At 40.9% G+C, this 12,598-nt stretch overlaps 3 non-coding genes across 3 annotated transcripts; 2 read left to right on the top strand and 1 right to left on the bottom strand.

The window, feature by feature from the left end:
* Window positions 1-3,749: 3,749 nt before the first annotated feature.
* Window positions 3,750-3,822, bottom strand: trnar-ucg (transfer RNA arginine (anticodon UCG)). The gene has a single exon. It is a non-coding gene; the product is annotated as a tRNA-Arg (tRNA).
* Window positions 3,823-5,007: 1,185 nt separating this feature from the next.
* trnan-guu (transfer RNA asparagine (anticodon GUU)) lies at window positions 5,008-5,081 on the top strand. The gene has a single exon. It is a non-coding gene; the product is annotated as a tRNA-Asn (tRNA).
* Window positions 5,082-6,609: 1,528 nt separating this feature from the next.
* On the top strand, window positions 6,610-6,691 carry trnas-uga (transfer RNA serine (anticodon UGA)). Its single transcript has one exon. It is a non-coding gene; the product is annotated as a tRNA-Ser (tRNA).
* Window positions 6,692-12,598: the final 5,907 nt, after the last annotated feature.

Here is a 12,598-nt window from a genome sequence, read left to right as displayed (position 1 = left end):
AGAGAGAGCGAGAGAAACACTAAGGGGTGCGGAACCAGGGAACTATTTACATGGAAAACGGGCGATCTCCCCAGACTGTCCGCCCGTTTCACTGTTACCTGGATACAGTACCTCTTTATTTAGAACTCACTAACACTGATTTTTAGTTTAGAAGGATTCAAGTAGGGTTTTAGATGAAAGGCAGCGACCTTAATCAAGCCCAAATCATAATTGAACCCATTCAGAGCCTAAATTACATTTTAGCGTTTCATTCTGAGCAGAAGACCCTCACACCTGAAGAAGGGGGAGGTGTTTTTCGCTGGAAATCTCGCCTGCTTCTACTTTACAACCGGAGTGCTGGCTGTGACGAATTAAACCGGTTTTACAAGTTTCAATCACAGACCATGTGACATGGGAGTCAGGAAACTAACACACAGCGCCACCAGATTTGATAATGCTATAAAAACGCTATAAAATAATGTGACTTGGCACAGAACAAGTTTACAGCACAGTACAATAATAAATGCTGACCATGACTTTAGAAGCATAAATTGCCTTACACTCAATTTAAACACAAGCTGTCTTTAGCCCTCTAAGCTGGTTCATACAGAAATGTAGAGATCCAGGCTCAGAACACACAGCTTCATTAGCGAATACATATGCAGGACAACTAGAGAAGACGTTTTACAGAGGATGGATTTTTAGAAACATCCCATCAGTGACATCACTGAAGTCAACTCCTAGGTACTGTAACTGTCGTGTGGATAGTTTCACAAGAATCAGACAAAGGTTTAAGTATCGTGTAGCGGCGAGGCTTAATAATAAGGCAGAATTAAGTGTTTCTGAGCTTCCCAAATGAGGCCCCATTTCTCTGTTCATCTCTGTGGTGCAGCCACAGAGAGACCATTAGTGCAGGGTGATTTAAGGTTTCCTAGGACAGCTCCCAAAGGGGGATGCATTTAGCTAAGTCTGGCTATCATGATCAATGGTCATCCATTGGCGCCTATCTGTCTAGGGAGTGCCGAATGGACATCTGGACTGCATTCCTAAGTGTCAAGACTAAGTGACTCATATCTCACCGTGGTCAACCAATCAGGGACTGGTAGGGCTGAGTAACCCACGTGGGACTCTGATGCCCATGGAACTTTCAGCCAATCAACGAGCTGAAGTTCCTCCAGGTAAAAACAGGCAACACAGGCCTGGAGATTCAGATTCATTAAGATAAGATTCAGATTCGTGAGATTCAAGTAAGATCCAGGAGCAGAAGGCTCCCAAGGGCAGGACATTCTCGCAGCGCGCCTCCTGACCATCCTGAGACTCAACCGGACAACCACGGAACGGCCAGTGTGTCCGAGTGCCAGAACTTTCCTTTGTTCTAAGAGTCTAGAGTGGAGGTTGCCAGAGAGTAACCAGCAGCAGGCCTCGTGAACAGGTCAGAACTGTGGACAGCTGAATCACTATTCAGAACTAGCTCTTCATCAGGAACGAACCGGTCCTCTTCCTGACTTGCTGGGACCCACAGTCATCTTTTCTCCTGTGCACAAACTTTGCTAGTTAAAACCAACACTAACTAGCCGCTCAGTGAGCATCAGCAGCGCACCGTCGCAAGCCGCACAGCACAGCCTGGCACGGAGCCAGAGAGCGCGGATTGGACAGCAACAGCCTGCAACTGATTCTTTGTGCCCGCAGGAGATCTGAATCCCCAGAAATTGGATGAGTATTCAACTTCAATGCATTACAGCTCGAGAATTCAATTGTTATCCCAACCAGTTGATATCAATTTAATTCCTAAGAGTTATGTACTTGTTTTGAGTATCTAATGTAGAAGTTGTAACCAAGTTCACTTTACGAAACGGTCTTAATGAATGATATACTGAACGCATGTCCTCTTGATATATGTAACACTTCGTAACTGAATGAATATATATCTTTTGTATTCTGATAACCCTCTCGATAAGATCTGTTAGGTTTACATGCATATTCTATGTATTAATAAATGTATCCTCGTGTATTAGTACCTGTGTGTGTGCGTTGTTTGAGTTATGTCGCATGGTTGGATTCTAAAGCCATCAAAAGAATCAACTTTGTGGTTTACTGCTACAATTAATAATTGTCTCAGTAAATGCCCAAACCCTACAGAACTGGTGCCTTCAGAGAGCCACTATGATTACATATTTGGCGTCCCTGAACGGCTATGAAACACTACAATCGCTTGTTCTAGATAAAACTGCAAAAAAAAAACAACAACCCATTATGTACTTCTTTGCGGCTCTGTTTGCCCAAATCATATATTCACAACGTGAAATCTAGAAAATAATATTACGTAACCAAAATCCGCAATATGGAAACAGAACCTGTGTAATTGTTGATAGATGATGTACTCGTAACATTTTTTCAAGACGAACTACAACATTTAAAAAATGACTTGTATGTACTTGATATCTCTAATCAATCCACGGGTCCCAGCACGAAACGAAACTAAAACGCATACCGTTTCGCGCTTCTTATTAGTTGCTCAAAAGTAATTTGACCGTATGAAATGCATAATATAAACCTAGAAACATATTCGTGAGCAGTACTTAAGCACTGTAGTATCGGTGTTAAGACATACCTCTCAAATACTGTAAATCAAGTTAAAAATATCTCAAGACCGATTCTGGTCATAATGAAACCATGTTTCGTGTATGTTTTCTTTAAAGTACCGAGACCAGCCATATACTGTATGTTTATGTTCCAAAATTAATATCGTTTATGGCCTTCACACGCGTTGCAGTATGCCCCTATTCTTTTTATGCTCAGCTACTAAGATTTCCCTTCAGTGGTAAAATTAGATATGAATATTCAATACTTAAACGGGCACAGTTAAGACATTAAATATACATATACATACTGTATACAGTACAGTTTGCATACGGTAATATGTTTATGTTCCTAAATCAATCTCTTTTATGAGCATGTGAAAGGCATGGTGAATCACTGTACTTTGCATGATTGGAAACAAATGCGTGATTGCGAAATGCTGTGGTGTTACTTTTACAAAGATGGTCAATGAAAAAAAGAATGTTGACCAGGGCAATACTTTGAGTTTACACTTACAGCTTGTCCAAGGTCATTCATAATTAATATTATTAGTTATATCTTCGTTAAAGACTTTGATGGCCACAGCTCAAACATGAGAGGTTGAGCTTTATTAGCTCCACCTTGCGGAAATTCCGGATACTATTATTTTGCTTGTCGTATTATAGGAGAATTTACGGTAACTCGCGGTATTTACCGGTAGGTTGCGGTAGACTGCGTACAGCGTACCGCAAAATAATGCGGTATCGCCCGCGCATTTTGAATGGCTGCATCTGTATTAGCACCAATGTCGTTCTTAAAAACTAACATGAAATTGTCAGGGACATTCAGCTATATACAAAGAAGAGACAGACAAAGTAATAATTCTATATTAACGTGGCCTACATATTGACGCAATGATCAAACTAACTGACATGTTCTGATTCAGATCCCCTGCAGTTCATGCTAATTAGAACAATAGCAATGCTGAGTCCTCCCCACCCTACTGAGCATAAACTCAGCTGCTCTCCAGTTCTGTTCTGCATGTTTTTTCATTGCAATTGAGCTCGGAGCTGGAGATGATCTCCATACAGTACTGTGTTAACTAGCCCACACTTGCGTGCTAATTTACTGGTTGTGGCAAATGTTTTTCTCTAGTTCATTTACATGAAGGCAACCTGTTATCGAGGAACGTGAGAGGTTTAAAAGCCTCACGAGCCAGGCAGGACTCGAACCTACAATCTTCTGATCCGACGTCAGACGCGTTATCCATTACGCCACTGGCCCACGTGACACGCACTTGCACTCCACCACAGAGAGCTCTACACTGCTACTAGTAGTACACTTCCCCATCTAAATTTTCAAAGCAAGAAACTTGTGTTTCCTACTATTTTTATCAGGTTTAAAATATCATCTCCTTAAAACAGAAAAAGTGTTGATGTGTCGTGCTGAAATTCAGATTGATTTTGAATTCAAAGAAAAAACGTTTACTTCCAAAACACCGTGAAATTGTCACATCTTGCAGACAATAGGTGTATTCCATGTTGAAAAGAGAAGAAAGAAAACCATGGAGCCTTTTACAGGTGTGAGGCTTCTTCAGGTGTGAGAAGACCTCACGGCCGAAACGTTGTGTTTCCTTTCTTCTCTTTTCAGCATGCAATAAACCTATTACTTGTTCCTTTGCAGCCGAGGCATGTTAACGTAGCTCCCCAGCTGAACATCTTGCAGACTCTACTTCTCTCCTGTAGAAGTAAAGCAGGGCTTGCTGGGTGAGCTTTCGCTCCAGTAAATTAGGTCACGTGTCATGTTCAATCACTTCTAAACACAACATTTGCTGGTGCTAGCTTTCCCCATGAAAAGAGACATTTCCCTTACAGTACATGACATATCGTTTTTTTTCTATCAATAAGTATAGAAATAAAACAAAAGAAAAAACGGTGTCGCCAAAGAATGCCCAGCTCTGTCGCTTTGGGGAGGTGTCAAGGGCATTGAGCTCCTTGGACATGAAAAGTGCCAGATAAATGCCATTTCTCATCATTTCTCTTGGCGTCAGTTCTGCTATTAAATGGGACGGAGGCAAGGGGCTCAGAGAGCAGGTTAAGTGCACACCGAACGCAGATGTGTCCAAGTGTCTGTAAAAGCGCGGTGCTCCGCTGGCGCTGTTTCCTAGTGGCTTAAAGTGCCTGCCTGGAAAGCAGGCGATCCTGGGTCTGGATACCAGCGGTGCCTCTCTCTGTGTCTTGTTGTGCCGAATGTATCATTTCAGACAAACATGCACAGCTTGGTTCAGTTTAATACAAGAATTAATTTCCTTTCTGGAAGAACTTGTTTTTGAAGAAATCCATACAGCTTGTGAAAGATGAAATCCATTTCTTGGTTGTCAGTGGAAAAATATCGCCGGCTGCAAGAAGCGCAAGTGATTGTTTTCCTTGACCATAAACCTGCAAATGTAGGGAGCACAAAAGGCCATCAGTCTCTGTGGCGCAATCGGTTAGCGCGTTCGGCTGTTAACTGAAAGGTTGGTGGTTCAAGCCCACCCGGGGACGCATGTCTCAGTTTTTCCAATGTAAACATCATCACCGCTAAAGAAGATGGCGCAGAAGGCTCCACAGCCGAAACGTGGTGCTTCTTTTCTTCTCTTTTCAGCATGGAGTAAACCTTTGCTTGATCCTTTGCAGCCTACGCATGCTGACGCAGCTACCTTTCTCTTAACGCGCCTCAATCATTATTCACCAAAACGATCAGCAGAATATGTCGCCTTTGTGGTGATGTCACTCCTCTGCTTCACAAATGTCCTTAGTGACGGGCCATTTCTTTCGGCCATTTTTCCGGAGCGGTTATTGATTGCTCCATCATTTCCCTCATGCTTTCCATCACTAGATTGAAAAAAAAAAACAGAAACAGGACGACAGGACGACAATCAAATTGCAAAAACTCATCAAAGCACTCGATAGAGTATTTGAATCCACAAGTAGCTACGAGCAACTTTGTCCTGGCTTGCATGAAAGTCGGAAAATGTCAAAAAGAAAAAGATGGTGGCTTTTTCATATTCGTTCTTTTATTTTTAGTTCGTTGGCTCTTCTGTCCATTGTCCTCCTGCCTGGCTCTTGACCTGTGACTGTCTGAACGCACACAGTAGACTTTCAGGCGGGGGATTTGTCCTGAGCCTCTGTGAAAGACCCACCCACCCCCATAAATAACTGCTCTAGAAACACATGAATGCAAAACTAAACCACAGCTTAAAGAGGAGCTCCAACTCAGTGCCATACTAATGTAAACGAAGTAATACTAAGACATGCTCTTATGGATTTGTCTTACCTTGAGATATGTAATTGGATTTCAGGATTAACTTCCACATTCAATGTACTGGTGATTGTATGCCTGGTCAGTACCTGGGTGGGAGACCTCCAGCGAACAATTAAGCTTGCTGCTGGAAGTGGTGTTAAGAGACTCTTAGGATCTTCCAGAGGTGTCTGTCCAATAGCACTAGTTTCCTTAGAGCTGGCTCAAACATTGCTCAAGAGTATACCTTTCACAGATGCGCAAAGATGAATGATGGGGGTGCACGCTTCAAGGAGCCTTCCAACTGTAGGGACTGATTAGAGACGATCCGTAGCGTGTGTTCGTTTCCATAAAGGCCCCGTGTCTCAACGGTAGGACGGAGTCAAATACTGCCTCGACACGTAACAGCATTATATTAAACCGCAGGACTTGAGGGCTGTTTTGTTTGAATGTTCAAGGCATTCGTAAGAGCGTAGGTCAAGGGCCATTCGTGCATCTCCTGTAACTCGAGTAAAAATGCTATTCAAAGTGCAGTGACTGAAATCGTCGTCCACATTTCTCTGTTGTTGATTTTTTTCTGTCTAAGAAAGTTCTATTTTCATGTCCGAACGGGGAGACTTTATCATTCCAACTTGAAGCCACCCTTAAGTACTCTGAGGTGTGTGTGTCTGCTTGCACTTTTGGCGTAAAGGGTTTCTTAAACGGAGAGCGAACTTGAAAAAAGTTGCCGCCGCCGCCGCCTCGCACTCCCTGTTCGATTGTAGCAAAAAGGCAGCAGGCGCAGTGCTCGCTGTAGTCGTGGCTGAGTGGTTAAGGCGACGGGCTTGAAATCCGTTGGGGTCTCCCCGCGCAGGTTCAAATCCTGCTGACTATGGCGTTCTTTGCATTTGGTCGCGTGCGTGTGTGAAAAAGGACCAGCGCTGTTTTGTTTTCGCTGGGGCCTTTAACACTCTAAATCGCCTGGACCCGCTGCCTTGGAAATCGATTCTTCAGCACCCACGAGTGACGCTTTGCGGCTGGACGCAGATAATGATGCTTTTTCTGCAACCAGCTTTCCAGCAGCTCCGTACTGAACCCGTTCTCCATTGCAACATAGCGGAGGCTCGTCACGTCTATAGCAAGGCTGTGTAGGACCGCATACGCCACAGTGACTTTTACACAGACCACATGAAAGGCAAGCAAAATACAGTTTTAAAATTCCAAACACTCACAAGGTCAGAGGAACAGCGATGACCTGAACAGATCTGTTACAGAAGTCTAGGTTGACCTTTTTAGAGCTGTAATTGTATTTTTGTTTAATAGAAGATCAAATCCACTCCCATGTACCAGCACCTTACAGTTTATTGATGTTAATTGTGTTTAAGTAATAAGATTGCTAACGGTGTTGGACTTTAGCTGGTGTTTTTTAGAACAAATTGCTTACTCTTCTGTAAGGAATATGCAGTACGCGCCTTTGTCAGTCATTGCTCACCATACCTGTAACTTTCTTATCTAACTCACTACCTCAAATGGTGAAGGTCCACAAACATAAATGAAAAAAAAAACCCTTGTTGTAGATGAGGTGCACAAAAAAGCAGCCCCTGATAGTGTATAACACATTTATACTATTGCAGAGACACATGTAACACATATATATATACTGTATATATACAGATGCAGCCATTCAAAGTGCGCGGTACAGACACCCGCAGTACAGGTACCGCAGGTATGATGACACGGGATACCGCGGTGCGTGATTGGTTGACCGACAGGGGCACTCGTGGTCCGTTGGTCTGTCGTAGAAAGACTTACTGTAAACGTCTTTACTGTGCCCGTTGTAGATATTGAATTTTACCACTGAAGGGAAATCTTAGTAGCTGAGCATAAAAAGAATAGGAGCATACTGTAACGCGTGTGAAGGCCATAAACGATATTAATTTTGGAACGTAAACATACAGTATATAGCTGGTCTTGGTACTTTAAAGAAAAAAATACACACCGGTATTCCATTTCTCCCTAAACATTGTAAGCTTCGAAGTCTTTAACTAACGTGATACCGGAGTCAACAAGCATACTTTTAGAATTTGATTAAAAGGGAATATAATATGGAATCGCGTATCTCAAGAAATTAATAACGGTATGATTATATCCGTGTACTGCGGCAGGGCTGTGTAGGGCTGTTTCGCCTGCCTGATCATGTGAGTTCTCTTGTAGCCTACTGGTCTAGGTGCGTGACTACCAACTCACAGGTTGTGTGTTCGAATCCAGCTGGTGCTGGACCCTTATTTTAACAAACATTTCTTCGAAAAAATAGGTAAGCGATATTATGGACAATCAGTTGACTTTTATATTTCAAAATATCGCAACATGATCGATATTTGCGATATTTTGAACATATCTTCCCTTCTGACAGCGGTTCCTGCTTCTATTGTGTGTGTGTGTGCAACAGTAAATTTTTATAGAGAAATGGAGGCTGGACAGTATGCGTTACAATATAAACATTTATAATGATTTAAATCGTGTTCTGATTTAAATCGCAAACGCGTGTTTAATTATGTGTTTTTAATCATAATCAGGCTAATGCATTTCTACATTTTCTGTATGAACCAGCTTAGAGGTTCATACAGAAAGACAGCTTGTGTTTAAATTGAGTGTAAGGTAATTTATGCTTCTAAAGTCATGGTCAGTATTATTGTACTGTGCTGTACTGTGTCACATTATTTTATAGCGTTTTTATTGCGTTATTAAATCCGGTGGCGCTGTGTTAGTTTCCTGACTCACATTATTTAAACTACCACACTGATCATTCATCTCTAAATAAACTTTATTTTATATAGCGTTTTAAGCGATTAGGTAATTAGATTGCTCATAAACCTAATCGCTTTTTCTACATAAACACAGCGTGATTGCTCTCTGAAAATGCTTTTCCTTTATTTTTAAAGTAGGCTCAGATTTCAACTATAGATCGTATTATTATAAACTTTCTTGGAAAAATGTATTTTATGTAAACCATGTTTGCTATTAATTCATTTAGGGCTAAAATACGTTCATTGTCTTCCAATCGAGTCCAGTTGACATTGGAAGCCTGCCACACCCGGACTGTTAAACCAACGCATTAGCACGTCAAAGCCCATTGAGCCAGTATTGGCTTTAGTATCCCCCCCTTCTCCCCTCAATTCAATTCAATTCAAGGTGTTTTATTTGCATGACAGATGGGTACAAGCAGTGTTGGGTATGTATATTGTAACGCTTACAGCAGACAGGCACTGTGTAGGAGCCGACGCACCAGAGCAGCGCCTGCATTTATAACTTAGTTTTTAAAATTAGTCAAGCAATACGAAGCATCTCCTTGGGTGGACCACGTCTGTAAATTTCGATGGGTCCAGAGGCAAAAGTGCCTTGCCTTGCAATCTCCGGGAAACCATTAGTACGATGGTGAATCGGAGATTCTCAACCCTTGCTGCGTACGACTGGAAAAGAATTCGTGATCGGATCAACGAAATGCTTCGTAGGAGGAGGCGGTCTTTTCCTCTTGTCTAACAGTCTGTCCACAAACAAAACATTCCTGTTAGACAAGAGGAATTGAAAAAAAAACAATGTTGTCAATGAAAACCGGTGTGTGTGTCTCTCCCTGCTGGATGTCCCTCTCACAAACTGCTGAATGAATAAAATAATTTTATTGAAAACGAGTTTGCGATTGTCTGGTCTTTAAATTCTGGAGATACGCGATTCCATATTATATTCCCTTTTAATCAAATTCTAAAAGTATGCTTGTTGACTCCGGTATCGCGTTAGTTAAAGACTTCGATGCTTAAAATGTTTAGGGAGAAATAATTTAATTTTGAAAGCCACTGAGACATCAGGTACTACTGTTGTATTTATGAAAAAGAAACAAAACAAAAAACATACTAACAACTGTGCCATCCTACTCCTTAGTTAATACATTTTATTATTCATAAACAGTTAACATTGTTAGCAAAATATTTTGAATTATATTTAACCCTATTTTTTCTTTAGTTTTGTATTTAACTTATTATATGATAGTCAGACTTAATGTATATTTGAACAATGAAAATATATTTTTACAAGATTTTACATTAAGCACTTAAAATTAATATGGTTAATAATAGTAAACTGTAACATGCTGTAACAAGATCGGTTAAACTGCGAAGAAAATGCTTTCAGAGAAAATGTTTCAGGTGTGAAGAACATAGATCTCCAATGCAATTTCAACCAAACCTGTTCCCACACACCCTGCCCCCACTACCATTAGAATATACACAAACATTTTAGCGTTTCATTCTGAGCAGAAGACCCTCACACCTGAAGAGTGCTGGCTGTGACGAATTAAACCGGTTTTTCCGGTTTCAATCACAGACCATGTGACATGGGACTCAGTAAACTAACAGCGCCACTGGATTTGATAATACCTAACCAAAATCCGCAATATGGAAACAGAACTTGTGTGATTGTTGATAGATGATGTACTCGTAACATTTTTTCAAGACGAACTACAACATTTAAAAAATGACTTGTATGTACTTGATATCTCTAATCAATCCATGGCTCCCAGCACAAAACGAAAGTAACACGCATACCGTTTCGCGCTTCTTATTAGTTGCTCAAAAGTAATTTGACCGTATGAAATGCATAATATAAACCTAGAAACATATACGTGAGCAGTACTTAAGCACTGTAGTATCGGTGTTAAGACATACCTCTCAAATACTGTAAATCAAGTTAAAAATATCTCAAGACCGATTCTGGTCGTAATGAAACCATGTTTCGTGTATGTTTTCTTTTTCATCTTGAAATAACTCATTTCTAAATACCTTTTTCACTGTTAACATCTTGCAGCAACTTTGCGACAAAATATACACTCTGACAGTTCATCCTGCTACCAACATTAAATAAAACAAATCTTTAGATTTCTATATTTATGTCTTTATTTAGTGGTTTCATTAGTGACAAAGGCTAAACTTTCTTGGAAAAATGTATTTTATGTGTTGCAGAAAAAACTGACTTGCTTTAACAAAATATGTTTACAAATCCTTTCACCTGGCATTTTCGTAGTTAGAAATTATGGAACGCTCTGTTAAAAGCAAGGGAGTTTTTATGTCCGTTGCAGTTCTTTTGCAACATGAATATAATTATATCGTTATTAATTTCTTGAGATACGCGATTCCATATTATATTCCCTTTTAATCAAATTCTAAAAGTATGCTTGTTGACTCCGGTATCACGTTAGTTAAAGACTTCGAAGCTTACAATGTTTAGGGAGAAATGGAATACCGGTGTGTATTTTTCCTTGTGATATTTTAAGCTCTAGTTGAATGATAGGTGTCGCATTTTAAATCATTTTCGTAGCTAGAAATTATGAAACGCCCTGTTAAAAGCAAGGAAGTTTTTATGCCCGTTGAAGTAAAACAAAATGCCTGACAAAGTATGGCTTGGACAGATTCCAAGTGCTTGTACAAATGTGCTAAAGAAATTATACTTTGAGTATACAGCTTGTCCAAAGTCATCCATTATTAATACTATTAGTAATATCTTCAGTAAAGGCTTTGATATTTCTGATAAAGGTAGGTTGTGTACTTTTGTCCAACTGAGCAATCTTGCTTTCATAAAATATACCAACATTTTAATGACTGATGATTAACATGCTGTAATACACAGTTCAAAATTAAAGGCTCAAATGCTGTACATGAGAGGTTAAGCTCCCCCTGGCGGTTTTACAAGGCAACACCGGATAGTTAACCACGTGACACCACGTTAACTGCGTCATACCGCGTGATACTGTGACACGCCCACCGGGGTATGCCGCGAAATACCTCACGCATTTTGAATGGCTGCATCTGTAGGTGTATTCCATGTTGAAAAGAGAAGAAAGAAAACCATGGAGCCTTTTACAGGTGTGAGGCTTCTTCAGGTGTGAGAAGACCTCACGGCCGAAATGTTGTGTTTCCTTTCTTCTCTTTTCAGCATGCAATAAACCTATTACTTGTTCCTTTTGCAGCCGAGGCATGTTAACGTAGCTCCCCAGCTGAACATCTTGCAGACTCTACTTCTCTCCTGTAGAAGTAAAGCAGGGCTTGCTGGGTGAGCTTTTGCTCCGGTAAATTAGGTCACGTGTCATGTTCAATCACTTCTAAACACAACATTTGCTGGTGCTAGTTTTCCCCATGAAAAGAGACATTTCCCTTACAGTACATGACATATTGTTTTTTTTCTATCAATAAGTATAGAAATAAAACAAAAGAAAAAACGGTGTCGCCAAAGAATGCCCAGCTCTGTCGCCTTGGGGAGGTGTCAAGGGCATTGAGCTCCTTGGACATGAAAAGTGCCAGATAAATGCCATTTCTCATCATTTCTCTTGGCGTCAGCTCTGCTATTAAATGGGACGGAGGCAAGGGGCTCAGAGAGCAGGTTAAGTGCACACCGAACGCAGATGTGTCCAAGTGTCTGTAAAAGCGCGGTGCTCCGCTGGCGCTGTTTCCTAGTGGCTTAAAGTGCCTGCCTGGAAAGCAGGCGATCCTGGGTCTGGATACCAGCGGTGCCTCTCTCTGTGTCTTGTTGTGCCGAATGTATCATTTCAGACAAACATGCACAGCTTGGTTCAGTTTAATACAAGAATTAATTTCCTTTCTGGAAGAACTTGTTTTTGAAGAAATCCATACAGCTTGTGAAAGATGAAATCCATTTCTTGGTTGTCAGTGGAAAAATATCGCCGGCTGCAAGAAGCGCAAGTGATTGTTTTCCTTGACCATAAACCTGCAAATGTAGGGAGCACAAAAGGCCATCA

Source organism: Atractosteus spatula, unplaced genomic scaffold (genome assembly GCF_055471065.1).
Source record: "Atractosteus spatula isolate fAtrSpa1 unplaced genomic scaffold, fAtrSpa1.hap1 Scaffold_9, whole genome shotgun sequence".
Classification (NCBI taxonomy): Eukaryota; Metazoa; Chordata; class Actinopteri; order Semionotiformes; family Lepisosteidae; genus Atractosteus; species Atractosteus spatula.
The sequence above is the reverse complement of the archived record's forward strand: the minus strand, read 5'-3'. Positions and strand labels throughout refer to the sequence as shown.